This window comes from Triticum aestivum, chromosome 5D, assembly GCF_018294505.1.
Source record: "Triticum aestivum cultivar Chinese Spring chromosome 5D, IWGSC CS RefSeq v2.1, whole genome shotgun sequence".
Taxonomy (NCBI): domain Eukaryota; kingdom Viridiplantae; phylum Streptophyta; class Magnoliopsida; order Poales; family Poaceae; genus Triticum; species Triticum aestivum.
The window spans coordinates 568,144,836-568,157,266 of record NC_057808.1 but is presented as its reverse complement, the minus strand read 5'-3'; positions in this window follow the sequence as shown (position 1 = coordinate 568,157,266).

The window sequence follows — 12,431 nt, the reverse complement described above, 5'->3', positions numbered from 1 at the left end:
AGCTGTCCTAAATAGTACTTTTAACTCAGCGTATATGCAAAGTGCTTCATGTTCAACATGTTGAGCTATCTCACCGATGTTCACCCGTTCGTGCCATTTGTGCTGCAATGCTTCCTATTTTAATTTTCTAAACCAGAATAAAAAACATACTTGTGAGCAAGTGAAACATGTTTATTTACCTAAACATTTGAATCAAATCCGTTAAAATTGACAATTAATGGATTAGATATCTTAACCCATGAGGATGAATGTCTTGGCTAGTTTGTCTTTTATTTTCAAAATATATCATAGGTGTTAGATATAGTTATGATTTTGTTCAAGAAATATAGATCAATATAATTAATTAACACTATATTGGCTTGTGGGTATGTAGCAAGGTCCGACGTATTTAGCTAATAATTAATTAGCATCTGACTACGGTGTGATATTTATGTCTGTATTCTTTAATAACGCATTGTAGTTGAAGGTGGCTCTTCGAGCTTCTAACAATGTAATGAAAAACATGGATTCATGGTGGAAGTAGGTTGTAGATGATCTAGTAGTCTAGCGTGCATTCCATTGGTGGGTACAGTACAAAGGTGTCTTGGTCTGTACTAATAAACTGAGTATCAAATAATTCATCTTGCCGCTATGATTGGTTTAATAACTCACATCGGAAGAGATTTCCAATTAGTCACTCTCTTGAAGAAATAGGTTAACATTGAGCACACACTTGAAAACATCACGATCTAAGTTTGGCTCGCGAAACACACTATATCGGGTTGAAGATCAGCTCTTCGTTGCGCATACACATGCATGCATGAGGCATGTTAGCAGCCAGATGAATTATTTGATACTCATTTCAGTACAGACCAAGATACCATTGTACTCTACCCACCAATTGAACACACAATAAAGTTCTAGATGATGTACTCACTAGTTGCATCGATGCATCATGTTTGTCATTACATTATTAGCAGCTAGAGGAGTCACCTTCAACAACAATGCATTACTACACGATACGAACGAAGATATCACACCACGGGCATATGTTGATACTTTATTAGATAGACATCTCTCGGCTACCTACATGTCCCAACCGTTGATATCATGTTCATTAATTTTATTATACCTAGAGAAACAAGACCCCTGAAACTATATATTGGACCTACTATAAATTACTAAATGAGAGACAAATGATCAAACACATTGGTCAACATAGTTTAAAATATCTAATCCATTGATTGTCTCTTTCAGAGATCCATGTTTTTTTCTTGATTACGGTTTTTTGGGCATACGGTCAGGAAAATAAGTTTCTAGAAAATCTCAGAATTTTGAAATGTTTTCATCAATATTTTTAATGAATTTTTAATTCAATAAATTTGGCGGTCCAAAATAGTACTTTTAACTCGGCGTGTATGCAAAGTGCTTCATGTTCAACAACTTGAGCTATCTCACGAATGTTCACCCATTTGTGCCATTTGTGCCGCAATGTTCCATATTTTATTTTTCGAAGGCAGAATCAAGAAAAAAACCATACTTGTAAGTAACTGAAACATGCTTATTTACACAAAACATTTGAATCAAATCTGTTAAAATTGACAATCAATGGATTAGATATCTTAACCTATCTAGATGAATTTCTTGGCTAGTTTGTCTCTTATTAAAAATATATATAATAGGTGTTAGATATAGTTCTAATTATGTTCGAGCAATATAGATCATATATAATTAATTAAGACTATATTGGCTTGGGGTATGTATCGAGGTCCGACGTATTTATGTAATAATTAAATAGCATCTGACTATGGTGTGATATTTACATCTGTATTCATTAATAATGCATTGTAGTTGAAGGTGACTCTTCTAGCTTCTAACAATGTAATGAAAAACATGGATTCATCGGCAGACGTAGTTTGCGGATGACCTAGTAGTCTAGCGGGCATTACATTGGTGTGTATGGTACAAAGGTGTCTTGGTGTGTACTAAAAAATGAGTATCAAATAATTCATCTCACCGCTATGATTGGTTTAATAACTCGCATCGAAAGAGATTTCCAATTGCTCACTCTCTTGAAGAAATAGGTTATCATTGAGGACGCACTTGAAATCTTCACGCTCTAACTTTCGCTCGCGAAACACAATATATCGGGTTTGACATCATCACTTCGTTGCACATACAGATGCATGCATGAGGCAAGTTAGCAGCCAGATGAATTCTTTGGTACTCATTTCAGTACAGACCAAGATACCTTTGTACTCTGCCCACCAATTTATCTCACAATAGAGTTCCAGATCATCTACTCACCAGTTGCGTCGATGTATTCAAGTTTTTCATTACATTATTAGCAGCTAGAGGAGTCACCTTCAACAACAATGCATTACTACACGATACGAACGAAGACATCACACCGCGGGCATATGTTGATACATTATTAGATAGACATGTCTCGACTACCTGCATGTCCCAACTGTTGATATCATGTTCATTAATTTTATTATACCTAGAGCACCAAGACCATTGAAACTATATATTGGACCTACAATAAATTACTAAAATAATAGACAAACAGGCCAACACATTGATCAACATAGTTTAAAAAATCTAATCCATTGATTGTGTATTTGAGCGATCCAGGTTTAACACTTTACGGAAATAAACATGCATCAGTTCGTTACATTTAAGGTTTTTTTTCTTGAATACGGTTTTCGGGGTTACGGTCAGGAAAATATGTTTCTGGAAAATCTCAGAATTTTGGGATGTTTTCATCAGAATATTTTAAATGAATTTGTAATTCAATAAATTTTTTTGTCCAAAATAGAATTTTTAACTCAGCATGTATGCAAACTGCTTCATGTTCAACATGTTGAGCTATCTCACCGATGTTCACCCATTCGTGCCATTTGTGGCGCAATGTTCCATATTTTATTTTTCTAAGCCAGGATCAAGAGAAAAAAACATACTTGTAATGAACTGAAACATATTTATCTACATAAACATTTGAATCAAATCTGTTAAATTTGACAATCAATGGATTAGATATCTTAACCTATGTAGATGAATGTCTTGCCTTGTTTGTCTCTTATTTTAACAATATATAATAGGTGTTAGATATAGTTCCGATTGTGCTCGAGCAATATAGATCATATATAATTAATTAACACTATATTGGCTTGGGGGTATGTAGCGTGGTTCGACGTATTTATGTAATAATTAATTTGCATCTGACTATGGTGTGATATTAACGTTTGTATTCTTTAATAATGCATTGTAGTTGAAGGTGACTCTTCTACCTTCTAAAAATGTAATGAAAAGCATGGATTCATCGGCGGAAGTAGTGCGCGGATGATCTAGTAGTCTAGAGTGTATTCCATTGGTGGGTACAGTACAAAGGTGTCTTGGTCTGTACTAAAAAATGAGTATCAAACAATTCATCTCGCCGCTATGATTGGTTTAATAACTCACATTGAAAGAGATTTCCAATTGCTCACTCTCTTGAAGAAATAGGTTATCATTGAGCACACACTTGAAAACTTCACTCTCTAACTTTCGCTCATGAAACACAAATATCGGGTTTAACATCATCTCTTCGTTGCAAATAAAGATACATGCATGAGGCATGTTATTAGCAAGATGAATTTTTTGATACTCATTTCAGTAAAGACCAAGATACCTTTGTACTTTACCCACCAGTCGAACTCACAATAGAGTTCTAGATCATGTAGTCGGCAGTTGCGTCGATGCATTCATGCTTGTCATTACATTGTTAGCATCTAGAAGAGTCACCTTCAACAACAATGCATTACTACATGATACGGACGAAGGCATCACACCAGGGGCAGATGTTGATACATTATTAGATAGACATGTCTCGGCTACCTGAATGTCCCAACTATTGATATCATATTCATTAATTTTATTATAGCTAGAGCACCAAGACCCCCGAAACTATATATCGGACCTACGATAAATTACTAAAATAAGAGACAAACAAGCCAACACATCGATCAACATACTTTAAAATATCTAATCCATTGATTGTGTATTTGAGCGATTCAATTTAACACTTTACGGAAAAAAAACATGTCTCAGTTCGTTACATTCAAGGTTTTTTTATTGATTACTGTTTTTTGGGGGTACGGCCACGAAAATATGTTTCTGCAAAATCTCAGAATTTTGGAATGTTTTCATCATAATATTTTAAATGAATTTTTAATTCAATAAAATTTACCATCCAAGATAGTACTTTTATCTCAGCGTGTATGCAATGTGCCTCATGTTCAACATGCTGAGCTATCTCATCGATGTTCACCCATTTGTGCCATTTGTGCCGCAATAATGTTCCATATTTTATTTTTCTAAACCAGAATCAACAGAAAAAAAAACATACTTCTAACCAACTGAAACATGTTTATTTACATAAATATTTGAATCAAATCTGTTAAAACTGACAATCAATGGATTAGATATCTTAACCTGTGTAAATGAATGTCTTGGTTAGTTCGTCTCTTATTTTAGAAATATATAATAGGTGTTCGATATAGTTCGGATTGTGTTCAAGCAATATATATCATATATAATTAATTAACACTATATTGGCTTGAGGGTATGTAGCGAGGTCCGGCGTATTTATGTAATTATTAATTAGCATCCGACCTCGGTGCGATACTTACGTCTGCATTCTTTAATAATGCATTGTACTTGAGGGTGACTCTTCTAGCTTCTGACAATGTAATGAAAAACATGGAGTCATCAGCGGAAGTAGTTTGCAGATGATCTAGTAGTCTAGCGTGCATTCCATTGGTGTTAATCTCACCGCTATAATTGGTTTAATAACACGCATAGAAAGAGATTTCCAATTGCTCTCTCTCTTGATGAAATAGGTTATCATTCAGCACACACTTGAAACCTTCACGCTCTAACTTTCGCTCGCGACACACACTATATCGGGTTTAACATCATCTCTTTGTTGCACATACAGATGCATGCTTCAGGCATGTTGGTAGCAATATGTATTATTTGATACTCATTTCAGTACTGACCAAGATACCTTTGTACTCTACCCACCAATTGAACTCAAAATATAGTTCCAGATCATCTACTCACCAGTTGTGCCGATGCATTCATGTATTTGATTACATTATTAGCACCTAGAGGAGTCACCTTCAACAACAGTGCATTACTACATGATACGGACGAAGACATCACATCGTGGGCATATGTTGATACATTATTAAATAGACATGTCTCGGCTACCGGCATGTCCGAATTGTTGATATCATATTCATTAATTTTATTATACCTAGAGCACCGAGATCCCCGAAAGTATATATCGGACCTACTATAAATTACTAAAATAAGAGACAAACAAGCCAACACATTGATCAACATAGTTTAAAATATCTAATCAGTTTATTATATATTTGAGCGATCCAGGTTTAACACTTTACGGAAATAAACATGTCTCAGTTCTTTACATTCAAGGTTTTTTTTCTTGATTATGGTTTATTGGGGGTACGGTCGGGAAATTTTGTTTCTGGCAATCTCAGAATTTTGGGATGTTTTCATCAGAATATTTTAAATGAATTATTAATTCAATATATTTTTCCGTCCAAAATAGTACTTTTAACACAGCGTGTATGCAAAGTGCTTCATTTTCAACATGTTGAGCTATCTCACCGATGTTCACCCGTTCGTGACATTTGTGCCGCAATGTTACCTATTTTAAGATTCAAAGCCAAAATCAAGAGAAGAAAACATACTTGTAACCAAGTGAAACATGTTTATTTACATAAACATATGAATCAAATAGGTAAAATTGATAATCAATGTATTAGATATCTTAACCTATGTAGATGAATGTCTTGTCTAGTTTGTCTCTTATTTTCAAAATATATAATAGGTGTTAGATATAGTTCTGATTGTGTTCGAGCAATATAGATCATATGTAATTAATTAACACTATATTGGCTTGCGAGTATGTAGCAAGGTCCGACGTATTTATGCAATAATTAATTAGCATCTGACTACTGTGTGATATTGACGTCTGTATTATTTAATAATGCATTGTCGTTGAAGGTGACTCTTCTAGCTTCTAACAATGTAATGAAAAACATGGATTCATCGGCGGAAGTAGTTTGCAGATGATCTATTAGTCTAGCGTGCATTCCATTGGTGGGTACAGTACAAAGGTGTCTTGGTCTATACCGAAAAATTAGTATCAAATAATTCATCTCATCGCTATGATTGGTTTAGTAACTCGCATCAAAAGAGATTTCCAATTGGTCACTCTCTTGAAGAAATAGGTTATCATTGAGCACAAACTTGGGAACTTCACATTTTAACTTTCGCTCGCGAAACACAATATATCGGGTTTAACACCATCTCTTCGTTGCACATGAAGATGCATGCATGAGGCATGTTAGCATCAAGATGAATTATTTGATACTCGTTTCATTACAAACCAAGATAGCTTTGTACTATACCCACCAATTGAACTCACAATAGAGTTCTAGATCAGTTACTCACCTGTTGTGTCTATGCATTCATGTTTGTCATTACATTATTAGCATCTAGAGTAGTCACCTTCAACAACAATGCATTACTACACGATACGGACGAAGACATCACACCGCGGGCAGATGTTACACATTATTAGATAGACATGTCTCGGCTACCTGCAGGTCCCAACTGTTGATATCATATTCATTAAGTTTATTATACCTAGAGCACCAAGACCCCCGGAACTATATATCGGACCTATGATAAATTACTAAAATAAGAAACAAACAAGCAAACACATTGATCAACATAGTTTAAAATATCTAATCCATTTATTGTGTATTTGAGCGCGGTTTAACACTTTACGGAAATAAACATGTCTCAGTTGTTTATATTCAAGGTTTTTTTTCTTGATTATAGTTTTTTGGGCGTACGGTCAGGAAAATATGTTTCTGGAAAATATCAGAATTTTGGGATGTTTTAATCAGAATATTTTAAATGAATTTTTAATTCAATAATTTTTTCCGTCCAAAATAGTACTTTTAACTTAGTGTGTATGCAAAGTACTTCAACATGTTGAGCTATCTCAACGATGTTCACCCATTCATGCCATTTGTGCCGCAATGTTCCATATTTTATTTTGTAAGCTGGAATCAAGAGAAAAAAACATACTTGTAACCAACTGAAACATGTTTATTTACATAAATATTTGAATCAAATCTGTTAAAATTGGCAATCAATGGATTAGATATCTTAACCTGTGTAGATGAATGTCTTGGCTAGTTTGTCTCTTATTTTAAAAATATATAATAGGTGTTAGATATAGTTCTGATTGTGTTCGAGCAATATAGATCATATATAATTAATTAACACTATATTGGCTTGGGTGTATGAAGCATGGTCCGACCTATTTATGTAATAATTAATTAGCATCTGAATACGGTGTGATATTTACGTCTGTATTCTTTAATAATGCATTGTAGTTGAAGGTGACTCTTCTAGCTTCTAACAATGTAATGAAAAGCGTGGATTCGTTAGCGGAAGTAGTTTGCAGATGATCTAGTAGGCTACCGTGCATTCCATTGGTGGGTGTACAAAGGTGTCCTGGTCTGCACTAAAAAATGAGTATTAAATAATTCATCTCGCCGCTATGATTGGTTTAATAACTCACATCGAAAGAGATTTCCAATTGCTCACTCTTTTGAAGAAATAGGTTATCATTGAGCACACACTTGAAAACTTCATGCTCTAACTTTCACTCGCGACACAAACTATATCGGGTTTAACATTTGCTCTTCGTTGCACATACAGATGCATGCATGAGGCATGTTAGCAGCCAGATGAATTCTTTGATACCCATTTCAGTATAGACCAAGATACCTTCGTACTCTGCCCACCAATTTAACTCACAATAGAGTTCCAGATCATCTACTGACCAGTTGTGTCGATGCATTCATGTTTTTCATTACATTATTAGCACCTAACACTAGTGCAGAACATGACTTTATCACCGGTTAGTAAGGGCCTTTAGTGCCGGTTTTGCAACCGGCACTATGGAGTGGAGACTAAAGCCCCCCCCCCTTTAGTACCGGTTCGGCACGAACCGGCGCTAAAGTGCCACCACGTGGCACGAGCCAGGCCCGGGTGCTGGTAGACCATTAGTACCGGTTGGTAGCACCAACCGGTACTAAATGTTTGGGGGTGTTTTGGTTTTCATTTTTATTTTTCCATTAATTTTGTGTTTTCCATTTAATTCTTTTTTGTTTGCTGGTATTTTACGATACTACATATTGTACACGTTATGCATATATATAAATAGATTTTCCTCGTAGAACTGATCATATATATATAATCGAATGTCTCACAACCACCATTAATTATTCACACATACACATGTATATATATATATACAATTTCTCCTACATGTTGCCTTGGTGCCTTCGGAGCACGATGACAAGTGGTTCATGGGGGCGGTAGCGGGTAATTGTATTCTCCTTTGGGATCTATGACCTGGTGGAGCAAAAATCCCGCTATTTCCTCTTGAAGTGCTCGTATGCGCTCCTCTGATAGGAGCTTGTCCCGCACCTCTTTGAACTGTTAAGAAGGAGATCAATATGCATGTGTATTAGTTGTGTGACTAGATATCGACAATCATGTAAGATTTGTGAATAGTGTTCTGGCAAACGTACCCAGTCCTGTCTATCAGATCTGCTCCTTTCGGACGCCATCATGCGAATGTTCTCGCAAACGTAGTATGCACACACTTCAGTCCCCGGCGCCTGCTTCAGGGCCTTTACGACAATAGAATTTAATCAGATAATAATTAATCAAGCATGTTAATTAATTAATGGTATTGAAACAAGAATTAAAGAGATGGTAGCTAGCTAGCTAGTACTACTTAATTACTTACCTTGGGTCGATACCAACATAGCTTTTGTCGCCATTTTCCTGGAGTCACCTTGATGTACTTTGCCCAAGCCCTGCCCGCCGGCAAAGAAAATTAATAAAGGGGTTATTAAAAATAGTTCATATCAGGAAATGACGAACTAAATAGGCCGAGATATAGTTAATAATGATTGAAATAACCTGTCGACTATCCCCTTCACGATGCTGTAGTCACTATTTTTTTAAGTAGTGAGTCCAGTACTTCAACTTTTCCTTCGTCAACTTTAATGTCTAACAAGATCCAGTGGAAGCTGCATGCGCATACGTTTGCATGTATAAATTAAGCGGGCATGTGCATAACACTAATCAACTATAACCCTAAACCCTATACACTTATTAACATCTAGCTAGTAAGCAAAAACAGAATTTGTAGTACAAGACAGTGTGACTCACTCGAAGTTGTAAGGAAGTAGTATATCTTCATTGCTATTGAGGCGCTTCAAGAACTCTAGCATGCATTTCTCTACATCTTGTCTACACCATTCCAATTTCCATGTGTATTCATTAACGGTATTTGGGTCAATGAACCCAATGCCATAGCGTCCAGCTTTTTTCATTTCATACATCTTCATCCTGCATAATACCACAGAAAAGAATATATAGTGAGGATATATAATTACAGGTAATTAATGATCAATCAATGAGCACTAGAGCTAGCTTGAGACTTAAATTACAGAAAGAAATCACTTACAGACAATAGCAACTGACGATAGATTTGTCGAGTGCATCTTGATTGAATAACTGAAATAGTTCTGAATACTCAATGGCCAGAGCTTTCTTATGGAAGTAATGATCTTCCTCGACTTGCACCATGAGGGACTCTCGATTGGAAATCTTGGTAATTTTCATGTACCAATCATGCAATTCATACATTCTCGTTGGGAGGTTCTTGACCTCCTCGGGCTCAACCAAAGGTTGGCCCCGGACATATTTCCGTTTTATTTCCTCCTCTCCAAGCGGAGGCATGGGCTCGATCTCGAGGAGTTGTCCAACAGTGATCTTGAGCATTTCAGCCTGCATTATATGCTCGGTTATTACCCCATCGCCCAGCTCGGGAACGTAACCGGTTTGCCCACAATAATATTGGGCGCGCGTACTCTCATGTGTTGTTGGCACAACAAGCGGGGGGGGGGGGGGTCGATTGCGCCGCCTGTTCTCCCAGCTGGGGAACGGTTTTCCTGCATTTTTTGACAGCTGCTTGTTGGCTCGAGCTCCAGCTCGCTTCTTTCTGTAGTCGTGCTCGATGTGCCTTCTTGATTTGGCGCTCATAGTCTGAGTCAATAGGCTTGGGAGCTGGTGGTCTAGCCATACGAATGAAGTGGTCAATCTTTTCCTCAGGCACTTTCTCCCTCGGCGGCGTTGCCGGTTTCGGTCGAAAATGAGCGTCCACTTCGGCCCGCACTATTGCATCGTTTTGCTCCTCGGTCATGTCGTAAGGCCTGTGAGGAAGAGGAGCGAGGCAGCTTGGACCATATTTATATCGCTTGTCTCCGTCTGTACTTTCTGTACTACCTCGACTCGTACCGCTACGCACCATATCTGCGGCGTGTCTCTTCTACGATTGCTTAGGCGGCGGAGACGGCTGACGTGGCTTAGTTGGAGCAGGAGGAGTGGCCTGACGCTGTGCCGGACTTGAAGCAGGAGGTGTGGCCTGATACGGTGTCGGACTTGAAGCCGAAGGTGTGGCCTGACGCTGTGCCGGACTTGAAGCAGGAGGTGTGGCCTGACACGGTGGCGGACTTGGAGGAGCGGGAGTCTGCTGACACGGCGGCGGACTTCGAGGAGGAGTCGGCAGACGCGGTGTTAGTGGACTTCGAAAGATGATGCAATCCTTTTTCCATAGGATGAAACGATGTATGGCCTCTCCCAGTGTTTGCTCGTCGTCACCTCCAGGAATGTCAAGCTCTAGCCCCGAATATGGGCCGACCACCTCATCAACCAAGACACGAGCATAGCCCTCTGGAATCGGGGCGCAATGGAAGGTTGCTTCGGGGGGTAATTGTAAAAGCAACGGCGTTCGCCACCTTCATGGATATGTTCTTCATTTTGTAGTGTAGCTCACAGTTAGTGTTCTCTATGATGTCATCCACAGGGTATGTATCCAGCAGTGCGTCACCCGGGGCGGAACCAACGCTGCTTCTCGGCATGGATGGGACGGTGCTATCCAATGCTGGATGATCATCCGCTTGCTGCTGCCACTGCTGAGACCCCCTTTCCTAGCTAAGTGAGTCGATCTGCTGCTGCTGCTGCTGGAATTTGAGTGCCAAGTCCGCGTGACTTGCTTCTAGGCCTTGAAGGCGTTCCGCGTCCTGCTTCCTCTGCTCCTCCTCCAGCTTCCTCTTCTTCTCCTCCTCCATCTTCTTTCTACGGGTCTTGTAGTCGTCGTTCCATTCCGAAAAGCCCTCATACCAGGGTATAACGCCCTTGCCTTGTGTTCTTCCCGGGTGTTCAGGATTTCCCAGGGTACGCGTAAGCTCGTCGTTCTCTCTGTTGGGCGTGAACACCCCCTTTCGAGCATCTTCTATTGCGTCAAGTAACTTTTGTTCTGCTCCGTTTAGACTTGCCTTCTTTCAAACCAGGCTGTCTTCGGGTCCAACGCACCCCATGCGCATAGAACCAATTTATGCACCTGGGGGGCCAGCTCCTAGTAACCGGAGTGACCCCTGCATCCTCCATCTCTTGCTCAGACTTATCCCACTTAGGCATTTCCACCGCGTAGCCACCTGGACCCAGCCTATGGAACTGCGTCTTTTTTGCGGCATTGGCCTTGTTTTTTCTCGACCGTTCCTTAGATAATTCTGATTCCTTGAATTTCACGAAAGCGGGCCAGTGTTCTCTTTGCTTCTGTAGTGTTCCCTTGAATTCTGGAGTCTTCCTTTCTGCAGCGAGGTAGTTGGCCCATACAGTTTTCTTGTGGGTGTTGAATGCAATTGCCATCTTCTTAAGAGCAGCGTCCTTGACTTTCTGCACATCTTCATCAGTGAAATAATCTGGTATGGTGAAATGTTCAATCAGATATTCCCAAAGCTTGTGTTTTGCTCTGTCGTCGACCCAAGTAACATCTGGGCGTTTAGTTTTTGGCTCTTTCCATTCTTGAATGGAGATTGGGAGTTGGTCATTCACAAGAACTCCGAACTGACGAACGAACTTGCTCGCAATGTTCTTAGGCGTGAGGGGTTCGCCACTAGCTTTGAAGGAATCGATGTTGTACTTTACACCCTCCTTCAACTTTTTGCTCGGGCCGCGCTTTGTCCTGCTGTCTGTAGAAGCAGATTCGCTCGATCCGGAGGGCTGAAAGAAGAAAGATCGATTCATTAATATATCTTCAAATAAAAAACATGTGATGATCACTAGATGCATGCTTATATAAATATACCTCGCCGGTAGTATTTGTTATTTCAAGATCAACATTGTATTCGTCATCATAATGATTGTCTGCGTCATCATAATCATAATCATAGTTCATGACTTCATCTGCTCGGTCATCGAGATCGAATATCTTATCA